Below are 24,076 nucleotides of genomic sequence, written 5' to 3' on the forward strand. Positions count from 1 at the left end.
CCCAAAATCCTCTACCACTTGTGGCAACCCACGGCACACTCCCTGCATGTGTTATCTTTATGTTAACACTGTTTACAAGCGCTCTGAATGAACCCAAATCCAACGGAGAAAGTTCCTCTTTGCTCACATTTCAATACAAGGGTGGAACTACCACCTTGGAAAGAACTTTCCTCTACCAGTGGGAGATGCAAAAGAAAAAAGCCAGCCTGTGAATGCCGGCCACACCACAGCACGCAAAGCTGCTGCTGCTGCTGCTTTTAATGGGTTAGGCTGAGGGCTTCTCTCTTGTTCCTTTGCTCTGCTACTGTGAAGGACTGTGAGAGATCTTTGAGCTAGCTACAGATATGTAAGATTTAATAAACAAGTATTCTTTATCCCATTTCTGTTAGGAGTTTGTCCTAACTGATGCCTCCTTCTTCCTCTTCCTCCTGAGGTCTAGACCACAGTTAGATCTTTTTTTTTTTTTTCCTTTTTCCCCCCTTTTAGCCCCTGAAGCATTTCACAACACGATGGGGAAAGACCCAGTAGTAATTAGAGTGACTGAACACTGGAAATGTAGAAAATGTAGCGGCAGTGCACAAGCTGCCAGGCGTCACCCATCTGACCTGCACAGAAGAGGAAAGCTTATTTTTCAAAACTTGCCATCATGCCACACAAAACAGTGAATCCTTCCAAATCTGGAAGGGATAGCCGGGCATGATGCCCCGGGTCGTGTCTTACATAAAACGTTATTTTTCTCCTGCACAATGCTCTATATCCTACTTTTATAGATATTCACTAAGCTACCTTAAATCATAACAGACAGGCCTCTGTATGATTGCGCTTAACTCTTGCCGACCTCAGGGCATCTTCGCATTCCTCAGGCTTCAGAAACCACTGAAACTCCCATGTTTTCCTGGCTGCCTGCTTGCAGCTGTCCTCCTCTCACCAACTGGGTCACCTGCCAGGCTTTCAGGTGCACAGGGCACAGCAGCCTCCAAGGGCAGTTTGAGAGGTGATTAAATGCCTGGGGGAAAAAAAGCTGAGCGATACCTAGCTCTGAAAGTGCGAGAATCATTAGCCCTGGAGATGTGAAGCTCACCTGGTCCATGTTGAGCACGCTCTCTGGTGACTTTACCTGAGTGCTCACCTGGAGGGATCCATTTCCATGTGCTGGGCTTGGTCCATCTCTGTCCCTGCTGTGAGAAGGTGTTCTGGGGTGATACCACTGCCTGCGTGGCAAAGGCTTGCACCCACTCTGCCATCAGCAGGGGCAGCCTCTGAGGCCACACCAGCCTGGTAGAGAGTGAGTGAGCCATTCTGAGAGTTTAAACATCACCACTGATGCCTGAACTTGAGTCCCAAATTTCACCAGAGCAGTTCTTCCCAAATTTTCTGCTAACAGCTGTACAGTGCAGCTCCTCTGCTGTTTCCCAGCTGCAGATGTGTCCATCCCAGGGAGCCTCGAGAGAGGGACCCTGGGGAGTCCTCTGTGCTGACTTGAGGGGACCAAAAGGTCTGATCTTGAATTTAAGGCCTGTTCTACCCAGGGCCAGGATTCAAGCTGATTGTGCAGTCTAATAACTCCCCCTCAGAGGCTTTGAATCCCTTTCCTTCCCTCGTTTTGTGAGATTTATCCTAAAGAAACCAGGTTACAATTGTCCCTCCTCTCCTTAAAGCTTGGTGGAGTAGGTTCAGATGGGCTGGTTACTGTAAGCTTTTCACTGATGCAAGCTACAATTTGCCAGAAAACCTTTACAGGACAAAACTTCTATCCCAAAAGTAATTTCTACTCACTCTGAACTTTAGAGATGTTTGATGGCAAAAGTCAAAGCAAAACTAAAACATGCAGACTGATGCACAACTACTAGGGTCAGCAAAGTGGGACACGGATATTAGAACAGTCAACCTTTAATCAGCAATTTTATGTTTCTTATGGCAGAAGGAAATAAAGAAACATACAGCCACTTAGGCCAAGTGAAACCAATAGAGAGTAATTAAACTGGCATTTATCCACACAAATAGCCAGTACAGAAATATCAGTGTATTTTTTTTTCCTCAACATCTATCTGATAAAGACCTTTTGGCTATAGTATTGACATTTTTGTGACTATTAAGTCATTGGAGACTCATCCATGGTAAAATAAAATAAAACCCCTAGTTTTAAGCACCAAATTCTCTTTGTCAAAGCAAGTGTTTTGCTGCTGTGTACTTGGGCATACTAGGCCGCTTATTATCATTCAGAAAAATAAAATAAGCTTTCCCAGTACAAAAACCCTCTCCAGCAGCAAAGGATATGCTGGCACTAGTGTAATTACAGAGGTCAGGAATCAGGTAACACCACCAACATTGCTTTATCAACTGAAAAAAAAAAAAAAAACCAGTTAAGTAAATGCCTTAAAACAGTTAAACCTGTGGAGGTTAATGCATTGTTGGGGTTGAGTTTGCTTTGTTTGTGTGGTAAATTTCTTTGCCAGGTACAGCATGAGCACAGCAAACCATGATGTTTGTCTGGAATTCATGAACATTCAGTTATAAGCACTTTTAAGCACCAGACTGAGTTGGACACAGCACGTGATAGTATAATTTGTTGGAATAAGCTTGTCCACTGGAAAAAAACATTTTGAAAGATTTTAGATGTTTGGGTAAAGAGCTGGCAAAGTCTGCAATCCACTTCCCATCATGAGGTAACCTATCATCAAACATTGGCTCCCAAAACAAAATCTGGCAGATCTGAAGTTTACCACATTATGTCTCCCAATCTGCTTTCGTAGACTTTCCCTTCCTCAGTCTCTGAGGCTGTGCTGTGTTTTCCGTGCAATGCTGAAAAAACAGAACGCTTTGCCAGTGCACTCCTTACTTTTGGTTATTTTTAAATCTCCACAAAAGCTCCCGCTTTCTTCTGTAGCCAATGCCTCTTGTTTGTGGAAGCAGTTCCAATTTATTTTCTATAAGGAAAAAAAAATCTGCAGACTGAAAGCGCTGCAAGTATCCACATTGTTCTCCTGCATTGTTTTCCTTATAAAAAAGGAATTCTTTGGAACTGCAGAGGCATTGAGTCACCTCCACTCACTCTTTTTTAACCCCTCCCAGCTCTCAAACAGTGGCTTTCAAACAGTGACCTTTCCTTTTCGTGAAGGCCAGCTTGTTATTTTGGGTTGGATTTCCCTGCCGATTGTTCTGCGTTTCCTCCTGCGTTGCTCCGTGGCGAAGCCGCTGCCGCCGTTCCTGCTCCCAGTGGGATAACCAGGGTGACCACCACCCTGTGCTCCTTCCCCCAGCCCTGCTGCTCGGGAGGGCTTGGGTGCAACCACAGGGAGAACCAGACCCCTGGCAGCCTTTCCCATCTTCACATGGATGGCCCAAAAGCATCAGCTTCTGATAACAGCCAAAAATGATAAAATCCTGGCAACAGTGGCCATTTGTATGTGGTGGTATAACCATCATTCAGATGCTCAGAAATGCAACAGCAGCTTTCTAGAACTGCTCTCAAAGGACTTCACCCATGGGTGTCGTAGGAAGACACACATAAAAGCCTGACCTTTCCTAGTGAAACAGCTGATCCTCTTCTCTGCACGGGAATAAAGAGCTCGTTTATATTCTGTGAAAGTCATCCCTGTATATAGTCTTTCTTGTAACAAGCTTTTCCTTAATATTGCGAACTTCTTGGAAGGACATGCAGAACCTATCCCTTTTCTCATAGTACCTCTGCAGGACCTGAACTAGTTTGGATCACTACAAAATGCTAAACCCACAAGCAAAAAGCATGAGACACAAGTAGGATTCAGGGTGACCCCTGAAATCAGTCAAAACCTCTAATATAATCTTTAAACAGAATCTTGGCTACCTGAAGCAGAGAGGTGCAAAGTCCACCCACTCCAGGGTTTTTTTTTTGAAACAACCAAGATGTAAAATACAGATTCACTGGGCTGAAGGATCTCATCTTCATTTCTAGACGCTGACACTGAGCCTGGCAACAAGTCCTATCAAAAATAAACTGGGACATCTCAAATACACTCAGCAGAAAAAAATGTACATCTTGATTCCTTGAGGACTGCTGCAGGCCTAGGAATCTGGAGCTCTGAGCAGACAGGCTTTGTTTTAGGAGCAACATCTTCTGCTGCATTCATAAGAAAATGTTCTCAGAAATTCTAGCTCATCAGGAGTTTGAAAGCTGCTCATTTTGGCCTGATTTTGGGATGCAACCCGAGTGCGAAGAGATGAGGTTTCTTGGTATCTCGTGAACATGAAGTGCTGCTTTTCAGCCAAAGCCCGTCTAGACCCTGCACTCAACTTGCATGTACAAGGCACAGAGACAATAAGTGGAGTTTTCTAAATACTAACTTAATTTTCAGTTATAAAGTTGTTTATATTTCAGAATTCAAAATGAGACAATTTTGGGTATTCCTTTACCCAAAATACTTGTAAAAGTTTTTACTTCTGTTTCTTTCCAGTAATAGTTTCTATCTGCCACTGACTGCATGGAAAACCTCAGTGTCAAAATTTTAAGAAATATTTATCTATTTTTACATCTATTTAGTAATTTAACAAACTTCAGATAAAGGATTAAAAAAAGATGATTCTAATATAATCTTTTGTCTTGTACTTATTTCATTGAGAGGTGTGACAGGAAGCTGAGATCCTATGCTAGCCAAATTCTTAATGCATTACACTAACAATATAGGTAAAGCCTTGAATAATTGGAAAAAAAATAAAAAAAGTGGTAACAAAAAGGAGAAAATGACCCTCCCACTGAACCCTTCAACACTGGCAAATAGCTACTGTGTTCAGAAAACAGAGTGTGAGGCAGAAGGAAGGTGACGAAAAGGAGAAAACATCTAAAATTTCAAAATGTTTCCTGAAGATTGAAACAAGATGAAAATTTAAACTTAAGGAAAACATTTTGATGCAGCAAATACTTTTCATGCAAAAGTCTCTATTTTGCACGATAAATGTTTAAGACACAAATGTTGGCCATCTGTAACAGCAACAGTGAGTGAGGCAGCAAGATGGAAAAGGTGTCATGGCAAATTGCCTTGCCTCCCTCTAGAGTGCTGCACTGCAATGTGCTGGCCCTGGTTCCAGAAGCAGCAATGCCATATTTGTGTTGTGAGAAATGCAAGGTGCTCAGGCCTGGGAAAAGACCTCTTCTTGCGTCCACACTGCCTGTTCCAGAACTGCTTCAATACCACACTTCTCACTGCATCCAGAGTGAAACATTTCCTCATCTCTATTTCTGCTTATAGATAAATCACTTTTTCCTCCTTGTGAGTAATTTGGGCTACAAATGCAGCAATGAATATGCTACCTAGAAGGAAAAAGGGAAATAAATATGTATAAGTGGCTCTCCTGCTATTTGTGTGGGCCTGTGTGTGCCTGAGCACAGGCAAACATAAATAACACACATATCTTATGCCTACAGAATATTTCTGTGTGTTCAATGGCTCACTTCCAGTGCAACTACAAACACCTGTGCTCATTATAGGAAAATGTGTGGTTCTTACCTGAAAACTCTCTGAAATCTCTAAAATCATAAAGGCACCTGCCTCACAGAAAACACCTCCCCTGAGCTCCTTTTATCAAGCAGTGTTTATACTTGGAGTGTATGTGACACTGTTCACCTGAGACACTATTATCCAAAAGTCCTCCAAAGCTTATTCCAAACTATCTGAAAAAAAAAATATTAACATCCTTCTTCAATCACTCTTTTAACCAGTTCTTAACTCATCTCCTCATCCACACATCGATCCCTCTCCCCAGTACACTTCTATTCATCCCACTAATGAGAGGCAGATTGATTTCTGCCGTTTCACCTTTGGCTGCCTTATTGATGCACGGCTTGTTCAGAGGGAGAACAGTCAGCCTGTGGTGGCAGTGACAGTGAAGCTCAGTCAGACGATACTGATGCTCTGGGTTGAAAGGAAGTTGGGGCTCTTCTGATTTACACAATTCCGGTATCTTTCACGTTAATGATGAGGACTTTTTGAGAGCTAAAGCTAAATTCTAAACTGATCAGAGCTTCCCGGCAGCAGTCGTCTTTGTTTTAAAATGAATGACTGTCTTTACAGAATCTGAGATTATCTGCTAAGTGATTACATACCTACACACAAGGCAAAAGATTTGCACCTTCCCTGCACCCCCCTCCCGCCAGTGTCAGTGTTATTGTTATGTGCCCAGCCACCTCTGTGGGCCCACTCCAGACATGAGCTGTGAGAAATGCAGCTGTTGAATAACTGGGAGAGTTAAGGAAGTGATGTGGGTGGCACATCTTTCCAGCAGTTCAAAGACTGTTCAAACAGTTCTGCTTCTTCTGCCTGTCTCTCTCTCTCTTTTTTCCACATTTAGGCTTTAGTGTCTCTTTTCCCAGGGGTACATGTTAAAGGAAGTTCAACAGATCATCAGGGATACATATCCCATTTCCATGTTATTCCAGCCTTACTTGAAAAGATGATGTATTTGATAGCTTTTAGCTAGGCTCTATCATTCCAAATTTCCCCTTTTTTCCACTTTGCACTTATGATTTGTGATGGGCAAGTCTCAAAAGATTAGAAACTTGGCTTGGATAAGCAACCCTACGTTTAAAGTTTGCATTTCAGTTTTTAGCGACTGGGGTCACTGCAGCAAGCCTCAGATTACTGGGATTTGAATGACCAGAGACTTTGGCATACTTTAGGAAGAGGAATAAGCTGATAGCTGTATTTCCAGCTAACATAGTTACCTTGTCCCAAAATTAAGCAGACCAAGGGGATTTATTGTTTTTCAGTCACATTAGGGGAAATGAGAGCTGAAGGCATCAGAGGCTTGTTTGACTTTGGAGATGGACTCAAATGCTGTATCCCATGTCAAGGGTTTACCCTTTGGATCCTCTGGCCAGAAAAGGGGCAGGGGTAGAGATGAAAGCTGTGAATGCTTGTACAGGTGATGTTCTTTCAGAACATAAAATGTGTGTACTCCTCAAATGCACCATTGACTGCAAGGCACCTATATTTTCCTCTGGGCTGCAGAGTGCACTCTTAGCTCACCCACTCTGGAAGACTCTGTTATTGCTACTGTGAAAACCTTAACTGTTCTTCACTGACATTTGGCACCACTTTGAAATCAACTTTCCATAGAGACAGATTGACTACAAAATTGGCCTTGACTGTATTTTCTCACTGAGAATGCAGACAGGAGATGGAAATCAAAGTTTAATCCTGTTGCCTGCAGTAGCAAAGCACAAAACAATGCCTATCTGGGATGTAGCATCTCTCTTTTTATTTATCTGTTGTATGTCTGTGTCTGAGACAAGTATGTTCTTGATTTGTTTCCAAACAGAAGAGCCTCACAGAAAATACCTCTGATGAACAAAACAAAAGTATCTACTTTTTTTTCCAAGGTTTTACATCAGCTAAAAAAGCAATCTGGCTACAGACGACAGAAGGGCCTGACTAAAACTGGGTGGAGGATTGATGGAATTTTGCTTTGTCAAAAAAGTTCTCATCAGGGACCTCTGAGGGTTATAAACCGGAGACAAAGCAGTTCACAAGTTTTTTACCTCAGTTTTCGCAGACCTGAAGAAGTCTAGCTGTAAGCATTTTGGGGCAGGAGCTGGGTAAACATGACTGATATTGGCCACAGGTATCTGAAATGGCAACACAAAGCCAACAATTTCTCCAGTGCTGGTAAAATGGGTGCTCAGCTCTTTGGAAGGTCTGGCCTGACAGAGTGGTACAATGAAAAAACAAAATGGTTTCCTCAAATGGGTGGTACAAGGCTTGGGAAATGAATGTTTGTTCAGCCCCTGGTCTGAAAAGGTGCTGTAAAAGTTCAAAGTATTATTGTTATGGCATACTTACTCAGCAAGGCAGGGAATATCAAAGGCTTTCTTCTCCCAGCTGGCTCGGCCTTATCTCAAGGAACTCTTGGTGGGTGGTGATGGCTCTCAGGGACTGGTGATGACAGAGGAGTGAAGGCACTCACTTTCCTTGCAGAGCTGCTCTGGGCACCCTCCTGGTCCTGCCAAGGCTCCAGTTCCTCTGTGGTGCTTTTTGGTGAGCGCACATACCATTCCCAGAGAAAAGCCTGGAATGAAAACACAGAGCTCTGACACCTGGCTAATGGAGGCACTCAGGCAAGGGCTTTCACTCATGACTGGTACATTGGGAAGTAATTGATACAAATTGCTTCAGACATTCAAGGCTGCTGGTCCACCTTCCCACAGGCTATTTTTAGGCCCAATTAGGCAGATGAAGTGACACCAGAATTAATTTGGGTACACTCAAATGTTTGGTTTTTTGTCTTTTGGGGTTTTTTAATGCTTTTCTCTAGATATATGGCAAATTTCTGAACTACAAAGAGCAAATAAAGGGATTTTTTTCTTTTCCCTCTCCTCTACTACATGATGTTCAAGCACTGAAAGACTTGCTCACTGCAAAACCACTTAGGGCTGATTGCTGTGGAATTTCCTCTCAACACCTTAAATCCAAAGCAAATAACAGATTATGAAGTAACACATATTCTTGGCATTGGGCTGCACGAGAGCTCCTCCGGGTCTGTCGCAAAGCAAAGGCTACCAACCCACTCATCAGAAGATAAAATACAATTAACTAATTCATTATATAGATATTTTGGGTGGGGAAAAATGAATTGGCTTATCTCTGTTATTGTTATCATCATTATTATTATTAGCTGCTGTTTGCTAAGATGGAGTTTTTCAAAGTCTTCTTTCACATTAAGGAGCCCAAATTCCCATGTTAAATCCCACCCTAAATTTTATGGTGATATCTTTTGCAAGCTACTGGGGAATACAGTTAGGGAGGGAAGTATAACTGGTGAGATAATATTCATGGCTGTTATTACCAGAATTTATGGACAAGCTATTCCTGTGCTATTTTAATATAATTCATGCATTTGGGCTAAGGGGAGATCCATAAGTGTTCTCCAGCAAAGCCCCAGCCTGTGCAATGATAAGGAGCTACTGTAACTACCATGGAAAAGGTAAAACCTGACTGCTGGCCTCTGCAGTTATTGCTCTTTCACAAACCCTTCCAAAACCTGAAGCTCCCCAGTGCCCTGGAACAGGCAAGCCATGAGCTGCCCTAGGCTTGCAGGCCAGTGATCAGCTGGGTGAAATGCTGGCGCTGCCCAAGCCCCCGGGAGCTCTGCCCCTGAATTTGGCAGGGCAGTTCTCTGCCTTTGCAGGCCGAGCTGTTGAGGAGCTCTGCCTCCCAAGCTCATTCCCGTGGCTCAGCGTGTGAGCGCGCGTTGGCTGTGCGAGGTGACGGCTCCTGTGCAGTGCTCAGCCTGCAGGATGTGCCGCCAACGCCACTGGCTTTGTTCCCCATGGGAAGAGAGGTGGGGAAGCTGGGTTTTGGTCTTTGCAACAGGCAGGGCTCGCAGGATCAGCTGCCGCAGCAGCAGTGATGTGAGTGCCCTGATTTTGCCTGTGCCCTCGGTAACCCCAGGCTGATACAGATGGAAGGAAGGTGGTCATGAAATGGCACCTGATTGTGAGACACAACCATCCCAGCCCCGAGGAAACCAGGACTCCACTCTCTGCTGTAAAACACAGCACTAGGTCAGAGCATTCCAAGTGGAATTGAGTGACAGGCTTCCCTTGCTCTTACGTCACAGTACCAACTTTTCACTGTCATGTCATAATTAAGCACAAGAGTTTGAGTCTGACTGCAGTTTACCTTCACATAAACCCTAAACTAAACTTTAATAAGTATCTGATGCTTAGGAAAAAACCCTTTAATACATCAGCAGAAACAAATGGCTTTTTATGTTATTTTACAATATCACACATACCTCTCCCCTAATTTCTTTCTGAAGGCAACACATATATAATTTTGAGTCTCAAGTTTTTTTTTTTCTCACCTGTATCTCCTAAGCATAATCTCAGCACTAGGATGGTTGGTAGCAGAGGAGTAATTAATACTTTCCAATAATAAATTATAAATCTGGGGCAGAAAAACTTCTAAATATTGAACTGCTCCAAGATGCATTTATTTTAGACAATCCAGGCTGTAACCTTACCTCAAAATACTGAGTCATAAAAACTACTTACATGAACAAAAGTCCCAATCCATTGAAAAAGTCCTTTTAAGTGTAGTTTTTAAACCTAAAGTCTTCATAAAGTGCTTGCCCTTTTTCCTCCCTTAAAGGGGTTCATAGCTCCTGTAAATTCCTGCCTCATCACCCACTTCCCTGGCTCACATCTAAGCACCATATTCACCTTTTTATCTCCACCTGCTTTGCAGTGAATCTTACCATGGTATCTCTTTAAGCAGTACCAGCTGATGGTGCTGAGACCCACTTGCAGAAAGATCTTCAGTCTGTAAAAAGCTAAAAACCAGAACAAAACACAATATGTGTTAATAATACATTTTCAGAGACTTGTAGGAAACATTAGCAACTGGTCTCTACCAAGACAATGAGCTACAAGGAAAATACTGAGCTTCCAAAATGGCAAAAATTATATTCTCACAGGCACAACATCAAGGGAGATTTGTCTTCTGTCCTTGCCTGTAGCACAGATAATGGATTCTTCAAATCCCTGTCTCTCAGCAGCTTCATAGCAGGACATCCCTGCGAGATCACTAAAAGCTGAATCTCACAGAGAAAAGTCATTTCTCCACAGTCTTTCAAGAAGTCTTTGTAAAAAAGGACAATGCAGCAGAGGAGGGAAAGGAAAACTGCTGTAAATATTTGAAAGGGTCAAAATTAAAAGAAAGTCGGAGTTTATTTACAATATCTTTGTGTTGGCACTAGGTATTCATGCATGAAAATGTTCCTGAATTTTCTAACAGAAATTACTCCAAAGGAGTAAATGCTTTGCTTCAGTCTCATTTTGTCATGCCCATGAACATACCAGAGCTGAAAGGTACCTGGCTGAATTTGGGTAAAAATAGATGGGATTTTGAAAAGCAGGAAGAAATGCCTGGGAAAAGTCACCTACATATGGTCTTAATCATGCCAATGGATAACCCCCACATTACCCTTTAAAAGGTCATCTGATAAACATCAACATTGGGCTTTTCTCACAAACCCAACACCTAAAATTGCTTCAGGCTACTGTAATACGGCATGAGAAGTTAAATTAGAAGCATATATTTGGTAATAGCACCTCTGAGAGGGAGTCTTCAAAAGCCTGTGCCCCCATTAAAGGATTAGAAGTCCAGCACACATATCAGCAACTGCTCTCCATCCAAAGAGAAACAGAACAGGAGACAGAAATCAGCATTTTGTTCTGATTAGCTTCTTTGATTGATGTAATGTCTTAATTACTTTTTTTTTTTTCTTTTACATTGCTGCAAGCCTGCCACTGAGGAAAGTACTATAAAGAATATCACTATGAAGTAAAGATTTCAAGCTCTCCCTTATCTCTTGTGGGTCTGGTAGTGATCTTTCCAGAATATTTGCTGGTGAGACACACAGAATAAAGCAGACTCCAAGCAGCTGGTAGTCTTGGGTCCATTTTTTTTCAGGGGTACTCAATATCCAAGTTACAGACTTGGAGGTAAAATCATTCAAGAATAAGAATGGGGTCATTAAGTACTTCTGGAAATGTGTGAATTCCGTATGAAACAATGGAAGATATATTAAAAAAGAAGCAGGGATAATTAGTCAGTACATTCAGAAGAACTTCCTTGTTGTTTGGGCATTTTCCCTTCTGGAAGCAAATCCATTCAATTTTCCCTGAGTGCCAACATTTTGAGGTTATCTGCCCCAAAGGCAAATAGATCAGATTGTCCAAGAAATAAGGATGAAGGCAAAGGGCACACCCTAAGGACTGAAGACTGGCTGAGAAATTGGAGAGTTTAAGGGAAAAGAAATTCTCTGTCTCAAGGTCACTGATGATTTTAGGATATATTTACATGGAGAAGAACACTCCTAACCACAGTTTTTTATACTTTTGGTGTTTTTCTCTTGCTTCTGACTCAAAGTTCAGGGCATCTCTCCACTTTCCAAGTAGAGTTCTGAGCTGTGCTTCAGCACTTGTGGGTTTTAAGAAAGGATAAATGGAAGTAAAATTTTGCTCCGATCTTGCAGCCAGTCAGAAAATCCTCTGCACATGGGTTTTCATGGAATTTCCTATTTATTTCATCCCAAATTCATCCTTTTAGTTCACAAAACAGGAAATAAAATTTCCTCATTGCTGGCTGTACAATTCTTGCCCAAGAACTGGTGATCAGGCTCTGCTCCTTTTTCCATATTTCAGGATTTGTGGGAGGTACAGCCTTAATTTCTGAATCTGTTAGAGGTGAGCAAGGCATGACAGAAATGGCCTTGCCTTCAAACAGACACAGTGACTTTGAACTCCTAAATTTTCTCTCTCTGAAGCCCTAAGTTATCCTTGTGGGTTTTCTCTCCTGGATTCATGAGAGCAGTAGAGTAGCTCAATTGAATTTTCTTTCCCACCTCCCACTGAAGAGGGACATTTCTGAGCCCATTTTTCCCAGTATTTCTGTGCTTAACAGGTCCCACCTCTAGGGACTCCTATCTTAAGAGCATACAAACAGGAGCAGGCTGCTGCAGCAGGAATCCAGAAGCTAGAGCTGTCAAACCAAGCCTTATTAGATACCAAAGGGGCTAATAAAAGAATGGGTGTTTGTTGTATTTCTGTCAGGGATGGTTGCTGAAAACCCTGGAGAGAAGGATCTGAGACACCTCAGCCCCCAAGTTCCGATGGATGTATTTCTAGTTGATCAATCTCTCTGTCTTTGTGCCTGAGCTACTTCCCACTTCAGGCCTCTGACAGCTGGACAAAGCAGGGTTTGAGCTGTGCCTTGCTCTAAGTAAGTGTGGAGAGATGTTTTCAGTCTGACCTTGCCAAATCAGGCTCAGGCTTGGGGCGTTTGCTGAGGTCTGGGGAAGATTTTCCCACTCAATCGCAAGTGGCAAAACCGAACTCTATCCACAGCAATGTGCTGGAGTACTGAAGTGACAAATGTTTGGGGAGACAGGAATCTACCTTATGATCTGCAGAGCCTTTAGCTTCATAAAGCAGAGGAAAATACTTATATATGTTGATTTGGTGGTGGTGGGGATTATTAAAAGCTAATTATAACTTGAGAAACAGAAGGAATATATTTAACAACACAGTTCATTATTATCCTTCTATATTAAAGAGATAAGATTTGGCAGGAGGAAATGGGCTTTGTTTGGCTTTTTGTTCTCAAGTTCTCATAGTTTCTTAAAGACCATCAGATAATGAGATGTAGAAGCACACATACAGATATAACATGGTGCAGTAATAAACAGAATATAATACCAGACAGCAAAAGCAAATCTTCCACATTTAAACACTTTTGTGCATTTTTCCTCTCTACTTTTTTCTCCTTGTCTTAAAACAATACAAAACTCCAATTCAAATAATGGCAAACTCCCTTCAGGATTTCACCCAGGATTTCCATACTGTACAACAATAGTTCCCCTCCCTCACTTGTTACCCTGCTCTCTGTTTCTTCCCTCTAGTCAGAATTGTTGCTGTGCTAAATAATTAAAATGTCACTGGCCTTTTCCTGATCACTTTTTACACCTAGGACTGTTATATGTCATAGATTGCCCTGAGTACTTTTACTGTCCTGAGAAAATATTTTGTATGAGTGTGTCATATGTTAACGATAAATACAGTGGCTGATACTTCATGGAGTCAATAATGGGCCTTTTAAGATATTGCAGAGAATTTCTGTTCTGCTTTTAAATAGCAACTCTTCCATAATTATAATGATGAAGATAACAACAACAGCAACAATAGTAATATTCTCAGTCCTCTGCCAAGTGTACCAACTGGTGTCAGAGATGGAGAGAGATGAATTCATCATATTCATGTCCTCCTTTCTCCACAGGAGTAGAAAAGGTGTGATAACAATCATGCTTCCAGACTTGCTCTTGAACACTTTTCAGCTGGCAATAGCTCATATTTGGGACTAGAATAGGGGAAACAGCCAGGCACCTTAGCTAGTACTGCTCAGTACCAGTCTGGCTCCACATTTCTGCATTTCCTGGTAATGCATGATCAGGCACGATTGCAAAGGGGAGCCTGGAATGAGTAAGAGAAAAATGAGATGTCAAATCTTATATTTAGAGGACTTAGAAAAGCATGTAAATAAGTTACAGCATTGATATCCTGACAGATTGCTCAGCCAGGGGGGTGGAAATGGAAAATGAAAATCTATTGAATAAATAAATTAATTTTTAAATCTATAAGTGGTTTTAGTAGACTAATATCCTCTTACACCAGATTATCCTACAGAAGTCAGTTCCCAAACTCCCTCCCAGCGTATTAAACAGTGACATGTTCAAACAGAACAGTGCAAGGGAAAAGCCAAAGGAACCCTTGCTGGTTGAGCACGCTCATAAATGTGTTTCCACCAGCTCCTGTGCGCAGCCTTTCCCAGCACAATCCTCTGCTGGTCCCCAGAGAACTGGATATTGTACTGACATCAGAAACCCACTGCCCCACACAGGGCTTCTTCGCCAGATTTCTGTTAAGGGAGCAAGAAACAGCAGCCCTTTTTGGGACTTTTCTCTGCAGCAGATAACTGATACCAACCTTCAGTAGGTGGAATGTGGGCTCAGAAGGTGCAGGTTCCAAGTCCAGGCCTGTTGCTGACCTCCTGAACAACATCAGACAGGTCAATTCATGCCTCTATGTAATGCACGTAATGATACTGAACTCCTCTGTGAATTGCTTTGAGTCTCACTGGGAGAAAAATTCTGTAACCCCCCCAAAATATTTCATGAATAATGAATTGCAGGGATGATAGTACATTAAATGTGTAACAAAAAGCCATTTAAAAGCTCAGCGCACGGCAAGTTAACAAAACATGGGTGAACTGGAGGCTCAGTTCTCATAATTCTCCCTCTCATCTAATAAAATGGCTTTTTAAAGTCTGGACAAGTGAAAATGGACTTACTAATTGCATCTCGCTCATTTTTAGATGGAAAGATTAATCACAGGAGCCAGGTGGGGTTTTTTTTGGCTCTTGACTCATTTTGTCTAAGTGGTCAAGGACATTAGTAGGATTTATTAGTGGGAATCACTCAGCAATACCAGTTCTGTCTCAATCAGATAAAAAAAAAATTAATTTTTTTCTCTTTCTGGGCTTGATCCTTTTGCAGGTTCAACTCTTTCAAATGTGGATCAGGTTGATCCTAAATCTACTACGCCATGTTTAACTCTAGAGCCACTTTTCCTACCTGATGACTTAAGACTTGGGAGTGGGTCTGTCTGCCTACTCAAACCCGAGGTGGGAGAGAAGGTGACTGCTGTGGTGGGATTCTCCACAGCGCTGAGCTATTCCAATAAACACGCAAAGCCTGAGTGCTGTGCTCCGCGGCTTTGTGTGCGATTTGGCTCTGTGGAGGGTGCCTTTCAGCGTGCTTTTACATGTGGTTTGGCCATGCTGAGGCTGTTTCACAGCTTGCTTTTGCATGTGGTTTGGCTGCAGCCAGGCTGATTTACTGAGAGCCTTTACATGGAGCTTGGCTGTGTTATACTGAGGTCTACATGTTTGGGAGTTTACTACTCCTGCACTAAGACAGTGCAGGTCTGAATTCTGGAGCACAATTTAGATAAAGTGAGAAGTCAAACCCAGCCTGGCACTGCTCCCTGCAGCACCATAACAAAAATCCTCAAGCACTGTAATGCCCCAGCTTCCTGCACCACAACCAAAGCACTGCTGCCCTGGCTCCTGAAGTCGAATATTTTCTGTTTTAGATGCAGGGGATTAGATGTAAATCCTTCCCTCCATTTCAGAGCTGGGATCCAAGTGGCTTCCAGCTACGTCAGCTGCTCCACCTTGGTGTGGGTTGAATGAACAGTCAATAATATATTACATAAAGACTGAGAATTATTAAACCTTTTCATAACCAGCAATCTATAACCAATATTTCTCCAGGCAGTTTCAAAGTGGCAAAACTCCCCAAAATCGTTATTCCCGACCCACACAAAACACGCTGGCAAACTTTAATGAGTAACTCTGAGGTATAAACATGGAAGTGTTATTTTGATGCAAAGATTCAGGCACGACTTTTGTCTAACATTAGCTCCTTTTGAAACATTTGTCCACAGATGTTCTTTACAAACTGTAATAACTTTTGTCTGTGTAGTATTAATCAAGATAATTCCTTTCAGAGAAAGAGGATTACTCACTAATTTTTCAGTCTAGCTCTTCTCTCCCCTTTATGTCTCTGGTTTTCATTGCCTGGATCAAAATTCCCATTACCTGCAATTTTCTTGTTTTATGCTTCCAATGCAAGATGGAACTAAAACCTTCCAGGCTTCCTATCACATAGCTGCCAGTACTGTTCTAATTTTGATTTTCCTTCCTTTTATGTGCAGTGACTTAGATTTACATGGACACAGGTTTTATATCAATTGTCTCATAACTTGTCTTTACTTTTGCCTGTCAGGTCTCAGAGGAGATAAGACTGGGAAGGAAAGTAAAGGGGGAATTACAGTTATAGTGAATTCAGTTCCAAGAATTCTCCTAGCGAGAGAGATCTAATTTCCAGATGCTATTACAGGATTTAGCAACTTAACAGGGCATTAGGTGTCACTTAAAACTTTTAAGCTCATACCAGGGACTGAGCTGCAAAAAGAGTCCAACAAGTAGAATACTGTAATAAAGTAGAGCAAATGCTACTGAATGAACAAGTTTTCTAGAAACAAACATGCTCAGCAGATGAATTAGAAAAGGCAGCACAAATCCTTTCACCTTTGGTCAGTTCTTGAAGCAGTAATCTGAGTGAGTCATTGGAAGAAACAAATATTTTCTCAGTGAAAATGTGAAGGAATCACTCTTAATTTTTTGACATAGAGAGAGCATTTGATATTAAAAATTTTTAAATGCTTATCTGCACTTGCTTTTTGTAAATTTTGCCTTTTGGTGAAAATGTTCTGCATCCAGTGCAACTGCTGTGACCTGGATGAGAGCAGCATCTTCCATGGAAGTTGAGTGACTGAGCACAGCATCATCTGGATGTCACTGCATTTTACCTTTTGTATTTTCCCTCAGCTCAGAAAGCTTGGTAGAACCTCCCTTTCCTGAGTTCAGAGTGGATTTGCAGAATTTCTTCTCCCAGACTGGAAGAAAGATGAAAAAAAAAAAAATGTTGAGAGGAATGTCTTAATTTGTTGTCGTTTGCTTGGGTTTACTTTGTTTTTCAGGTGGGGTTTTTGTGGATTTTGTTTTTTTAAAACTTTGTTTCTGAATTCCATGCAATAAAGTTTTTGATGATCTAAATGTATCTCTTTTGGTTTCAGAACTCAGAATTTTTTTTTTTTAGTTAGCATTTATAGAACAATTAAAAATTTCAGTTTCGTTTTCACAATCAGGTACAAAAATTCATAATCAAAAGTACTTTCATTGAAGTAATGATATGCTTTTAGTAGAAGAGATGCACTTCAGATCACTTTCCAAAATTATTTTTTTCTCGTTAGAATTCATGACTTGCCGTGTGATGAGGGGACACTGGAATTTAACAGCTTGAACCATGTTTCATTTATCTTTGTGATCGAGCTGTAAACAGCCCACATGGAGACACCCGGGCCATCACGTGGACTCGTAAAACACAGCAAATAACACTGGTGAGGAAACCTGCCCAGTCCTCTCAGACCAAATTCCTGCTTATCTTCCTCTGAAGATAAGAGTCAAATTAAGCTGCTTCTTCTGCTAAAAAATGGCACCATGGGAGGCACAAAGGCTCAATATTCCCTGGGGGCTCCAGCTATGAGTTAGTGCTTTCCAAACCCTTCCATGTGTTGGCTGAAATGAAGCCAGGGTTTCTTCACCACTGTTATCATATCAGTTTAAATCAGAGTCCAGCATCTGTAGTACAAGGATTTGTTTTCAAATTAACCACATATTGCATCTCTTTGATTGGAAATTTTTACTGCCATTCGTTTATTGGTTCCTCAGGAGATGGATTTGGAAGTTTAAAGAGTTCAAAATCAAGAGTTTCAGCGTTCTCTCCCAAAACCTAGAACTTCTCATTGTTAGGTTTGTCTCCCAGCTAAGAAAAGATAGAAGCCCTTTTAATTTATTTTGGGAAATAAATTTCCCTCAAGAACATCATTCTGATCTACATTCGCAGGAGAACTGCTGGTAGCAAGCTTGGGATACAGCAGAAGAGCTGCCTAAAACAGAAGCAAAGTTTCTTTAGGTTTGAACTTTTTGTGGGTTCTGGTCTTCTCTCTGTAGCTTTTCAGAGATAATGAATGAAAAATTGGCGCCTTGTCCTCAGAGGTGACACGACCTCACCTGCATTTACCAATACTTGGCACCTGTAGGCTCCCACGGAGCAGAAGACATTTCCAAGACCAGTGGGACAGGACCATACGTCTATCCCAGTATTTCTGTTACTATTAGCACCAGACAGCAGGAGGATGGACCAGGCACAGGGTATTGCTTTACAAAAGTCCTGCAGGTACAAAGCAGCAACAGCTTTTCCCCTGCGAAATTAGTGCTGAGCTTTGCTCTCCCAAGGCTGGTTCCTATCATTCCCAATGACCTGTGCTGGAGCAGCAGATTTTGTGACAGAGACAGTTGGAGCTGCCTGAATTATTTCTTTGAATTATTTTTTTAAATGATTCCTTCTCCCAGCCCTTCCTCCCATCCTAACACCACCTGTGGAGTCTCGTTGGCAGCTGTTGGGAATGCTGCACACATCGATGGCCAACATTCCTGCTGGGGGTGGAAACAGGCAGTTGTGCAAGGAGGGCCTGGCAGGTTGTGCTGTTTCCTATACCACCTGTGAGCAGACACCTCACTGCTCAGGCAGTCCTGAGACACAGAGCTGTTTCCAGACATCTCAAAGGAAGGTAAGATGAAGAAAGTTCTCAGAATATTGTAATGCAGAACATCATTCTTCTCCTTTTACTAGGCATTCTAATTTTTGCTCCTTCTCCTTCTGAAAACAGACTAAAGGGGAGCTGAATGACAACTGAAAAACTGCCTCTTCCATTTGGGTGTGTCAGGAAAGACCTCAGGCTGGGATCAGGGCTCTGCCATGCCGTGTCTTTGCTAGCAAAGAATGCAGGGAACAAGGGTACCACAGGCAATGCTGAATCTTTCAACAAGAAAAGGAAAAAGAAGATGAGAATGAAGAGCAAATTCAGCCTTGGGAGAATGGACATCCCTAATCCCTGACAGAAATAAATGAGGATAATGCCTTTTCCATGCACTGCTGTGAGACACGGGCTGAACTGGCTGCCACAGCATTTCTCCAGCAGCCACTGCTCCACAAATAACAAACCCCATCCAGGCAGGATGAGCTACTTATGGAAACTTACCAGAAGCACAAAAAGACTATGTTTTCTTCTCCTTCTACCCAGTCAACCCTCCTGCTGGACACAACAGCTCTGCACACCCACACACAAATATGTGCTACTGCTAATAGAATGTATCATTGAATTCCAATAACCAAACATCAGAAGAGCAGCTCACCATGAACTGGTGTTTTGCACTGACCACTCAAAATGCAATAAAGGATACTGAATCCCAGAAGTTCAGGGGGAAAAAACCCCAAAGGTACCATGTCAGGAGATGAACTCAAAGTTTAAGAGCTTTTCCTATTATTTTTCTACTCGTTAATGAGTAGATTCAGTCTGTATAGAAATTACTTCTTTCCTAAGTGCTAAACTCTGCACTGGACCCTGCTGTTGATAGAGGACTTTGAAGAAATCTGTCTTCTCTCCCTGTTCCTTTGCCTACAGAACATAAATTTGGTCCCAAGACTAATTCTCATGTTGAAAAGAAGTTCTCACATTTCTCAGCATTGTTTGAGAGTGAAGAACGCACTGAGAAGGGCTGCCCCTGACTTCAGGGTGAGGTTCCTAAATTATAATCAGGAGAAGAAAGACTTTGCCACTAAATAATGTAAAGTGTAAGTAATGAAATAGAGGAAGGAATCAAGGTAGGAGAGCCAATTCTTGGAGATTCCATAATAATAATAATAATAATAATAATTTATTCATTACTGGAGATAAGTCACACTGAAGGTGTTTGTAGATGTGAATTTTGACTAATATTTCTAAAAACTCTTCACCATCCTCATTTTAATTGTATTGAAGAAAAAGGGATGCAGGAACCACAGAGCTGTAAGGACTGAGGAGGATCCAAGCAGTTACATGCATAAATGCCAAAAAAAAGTCTTCTAATCTAGAGAGAGTTACAGATTCTGCTCTTTCCCCTGCTACTTCTGGCCTCATGGACAGTACAAATTAGCAGTTAATGGAATTGTTACTGCAGCACCTGGAGAACATGCAGTGTGCCACTGGAGAGAATTTCCAAATGAAATTATGTACTTTGGCTCTATAACCAAAGAAATTTCACAGGCTTCAGGCCCTCCTGTAATGCACAAGAAAACCCCACTTACTGAATTTTCTTGCAAACCACCCTATTTCTGGAACTGGGATGTTATTTAGCTGAGCAATTACAGAATGATATTAGAGTTCCTCAGATAAAAATCAGCTAGAATAAAATTCTTTACTAGTGGTATTTTCCTCCTTCTCTAGGTTTTCTCTTTTCTTGTGATTTTTAACAGCAGTCAGTACTCATGAAAAAGTTTTTCATCAGCACTTAAGCCTCAGTGCTGAAACAATCTGCAGAGAAAAAACCCCACACATGCAGAAACACTGGGGCCTGCCTAACCCAGCTGGAAAACTCCTGAGGCAAAGGAAAGAGGGAATCTAAATGAAAAATCTGCCTGTGGCACTATATCCCATTGGAAAATTCAGGTTTCACATCTGCCTTGGTTGGCTTATAAATAAAACAATAAAAACAATTCAACAGTTTGCCATCCTAGTTTTACCCAGTTGCTTGCGTGAGAAATTTAGCAGCATTAATAGAGAGTTTTTTTGACTGCTGAAGAAAACATCTTTCCCATGACTTACGCTGGTGTACACTCAAATAAGAACTCTGAACATAAGAACTCTTTGTCCATGTCTGAGACAAAGAGAAAAATCTAAGTGCTTTAAATCAAAGCACAGGATTGCCATGCTTTGATTTAAAATTCATATATAAATGGATTTTTAATTTATGAAAGCCCTAGACAAGATGCAGCATGACCCTCTGCAGAATTGCTCCTAGGCCTCAGTGGTGAGCTCCTGATTACAATGGTTCCCGTGTTGCATCCAATTTCAGTGCAATTTTGAGTGTGGCCTTCCAACAAAAATCATCATCTCAGCAAGATTTGAGACTACTCTTAATTTTGGGCCCATCAGACTTATGGGGACTAGTTAACATTGGCACCAGATGGATTTGGGTCAGGGAAACCTTAGGAAAAGCCAAAGCCTACATTCACAGAAAGGTGAAAGGAGAACCTTTTTCTCTTTCCCACTTTTCTTCACTTTATAACCTTCTCTAGATTCATAGGCAGAAGTGTGTAAGTTGTATATTCTTTTGTCTTGCCAAAATCTGTTAAGAGAAGTCTACTGTGTATGTAAATATCCTATCTTTTAAGACATACTATTCAAAATTTCCAGGAGGTAAAGAAAGGAAAAGAAAAAGGTTGCTTTTCACAAGCGAGGACTAGAAGACATAAAATTAATTGCCAGTATTAAGTAGAGGTGAGTCCACATAAGTATGATGGGCCCAACCTTAGGGGTAGGTCACAATTCTTACATTTAGGGTTAAAAGGCTGCATTGATAAGCAACTCCAAATATATGTAGTTAGGAGGTAAATTACAGAAACAATCATTGGAATTACTAGTTCCTGGGCCAGGACAGAGTCCAGGCTGTCAAAAAGATTCATGATACAGCCCAGTCTGGGTTTTACAGGCCCAAAGTGGGTCTATTAATTTGGATCCAGAGCCAACAGTCGAGGCCAGGATATGTAGGTGGCCTGTTCTGATGGAAACATTTTCCCCACTGCTGCCACATTAACAATCTGTTCTTGAGTCAGACAGAAATATCCCACCCTCCCTGACCCATCCAGGCTCCTGGACAGAATTGTCCTTGGCATATTCCTTGCTGCCCACCCTCCCTGATTTCCTCCATGTTATCCTGTGGAATTCTCAAGAACCCTGTGAAATTAAGGCTAGGACTCAACGGGAGACAATTTTGCTGACTATAGTGAGCTTTTACAGCCCCAGAAACAAGTCAGGTTAATGTTTTTTTTTCTTTCTCCCTCCCTGGACATGAGCCACTCCAGAGCTTGTATCTGAATATTTGGTTCTCATGCATATTTATTTACTTAGGAGTGGCATTCCTATTTTTATAGCTTTGAGTTTTTAATTTTCTTGTTAGCAGCATTAACAAGGTTCATGGCATATAAAGTGAGCTATGGCATTTAAAAAATGTTGGTCTAATGTAACACCAGCCTTTTTTTATATACATGTTCAATGGCAAACTCCTACTGACAGGCAGAATGCATTTCTATGTCTGGGCAAGTTTATAGATGGTGTTCCCACCTCTGGGCCACAAGGTCACAAATTTGTTTCTGATTCTATTAAAGAAACACTCAGCAATGGTTAAGTCTGTGTGCTTCTTTTCTTTCTTTCTTTTTTTTTTTTTTTTTTTTTTTTTTTTTTTTTTTTTAATGAGGGGAACTGTTTTATAAGATCCACAATCTTAAAGATACTCCAAGGAATCTGTTGACTGCTGGGCTTTTCACCCCTGTGCCCTGAGCAAACAGCACTGACTGCAGATTTGAGAAGCTTTGTCTGTTAGCAGCCAGATGACAGATTTTGGAGAAATCTTGCATGACTGAAAAAAGAACAGGCATGATCCCTGTCATCTCTCTGTGTGTCTGACATAGTTTCAGTGGGGTTTCATGGGATTTACCTCTGCAGCCAGACGATGTGCAGAAATTACAGATTCACAGTACCTGTTGCCTGCTCCTTTTTCCTCAGCAGATCCTCTGTGTGACTCTGAGCATGTCCCCAAAAGGCCTTGCTGCCTGGCCCTGCACATGTGTGGGATGGAGGGAACAACATTCCTCCCTTTCCTCCCTCCACTTCTTTGCAAGGTTTTAGAGGCAAGGCAGGGAGACATGAATAGCCTTTGCACCACATACATGAATAAGGATACTTACTGAACTCATGGCAAGGACAAGCAGAAAGGTGAATCAGAGATGTCTGCTGTGCCCTAGGATACAACAGCCCTATTTTTTCTTGGAGTTAGTTTAGGTATGTTCTCCTTTATGCCGAGTGGTGGCTCCAGCTGCAGCTTCCTCAGCGTAAGTGTTTACTGCCTCACACCCAGCTTCGTTCAACAAGAGAGGAGGCACAATCCAGCCTGGCCTGAGCCATTAAATCCCTTCATGCTGGAACACATGCTCTAGGCTTTGTGGCTACAAACATACAGAGCCTTGGCTTGAGAAATGAGCAGGGGCCAGCAGCAAGACTGAGCTGACGGGGTGAAACTAAGAGCGAGGGAGAGAGAATGCTGGTGAGTTTGGAGGAGGGAGAATAAACTCAAATGTCTGCTGAAAGAATTCCAGCATCCATTACTGTCCAGAAGGCAGTCACAAAAAAGCAGAAGGGCAAGAACTACAGCCTTTTCTGTGGGATGCTTTGGCTTATTGTGGTTAGGAGGATCAAGGCTAGGTATCACATGCCTCCACTGAAGGGAGATGCCCTGGAATAAAGCAAGGAACAGGAATTTCTAGGCTAGGGAAAAGGCTGTCCATGTTGAAACTGAGCACAGGAAAGAGAATTTGGCTGCAGAGTCTGACTGCAGGACTTCTAGCTACATGAGAGACTCCAGGTCTATTATTTCTCTAATTTCCTTATGCCCCCAAGGAACCTTTGCTGGAAATTTGCTTCCATTTATGGGAGGACTGAAAGAATGAGGGCCAGACTGTGACTGAGCATCTGGCAATCAGAAATAGGGTTCAAAGGAGAGGAAACTGCTCAAGCAGGATCTGACAGTGCTATTCTGCACTGAAAATTGACCCCCGCAAGTGACAAGCTGCTACTGCTGGTCATTCCACGTGGATATTTCTGCAAAGTGACAGTTCAGGAAACTCTCTGCAGCCTGGCTCCAGTAAGCTGACCTTGCTCTCTGAAAATTGTCATCACCACAGACTCTTGTGGCCTAGCAAACTCCTAACTGGTATTTTGTGCAGTATCACCTGCTTCAGATTCTCTCCTCCATGACAAAGA

At 41.9% G+C, this 24,076-nt stretch overlaps 1 long non-coding RNA gene across 1 annotated transcript in view; it reads right to left on the reverse strand.

The window, feature by feature from the left end:
• Nucleotides 1-6: 6 nt before the first annotated feature.
• Nucleotides 7-24,076, reverse strand: part of LOC121357065 — a 38,288-nt gene continuing 14,218 nt past the window's right edge. Inside the window, exons 6-9 of the long non-coding RNA XR_005955676.1 lie at nt 10,231-10,305; nt 7,815-8,040; nt 7,514-7,600; nt 7-1,178 (exon numbers count right to left, since the gene is read on the reverse strand). This is a non-coding gene — a long non-coding RNA (uncharacterized LOC121357065). The remainder of the gene's footprint in view (nt 1,179-7,513; nt 7,601-7,814; nt 8,041-10,230; nt 10,306-24,076) is intronic.

This window comes from Pyrgilauda ruficollis, unplaced genomic scaffold (genome assembly GCF_017590135.1).
Source record: "Pyrgilauda ruficollis isolate IOZ18807 unplaced genomic scaffold, ASM1759013v1 scaffold31, whole genome shotgun sequence".
In the NCBI taxonomy this organism is placed as follows: Eukaryota; Metazoa; Chordata; class Aves; order Passeriformes; family Passeridae; genus Pyrgilauda; species Pyrgilauda ruficollis.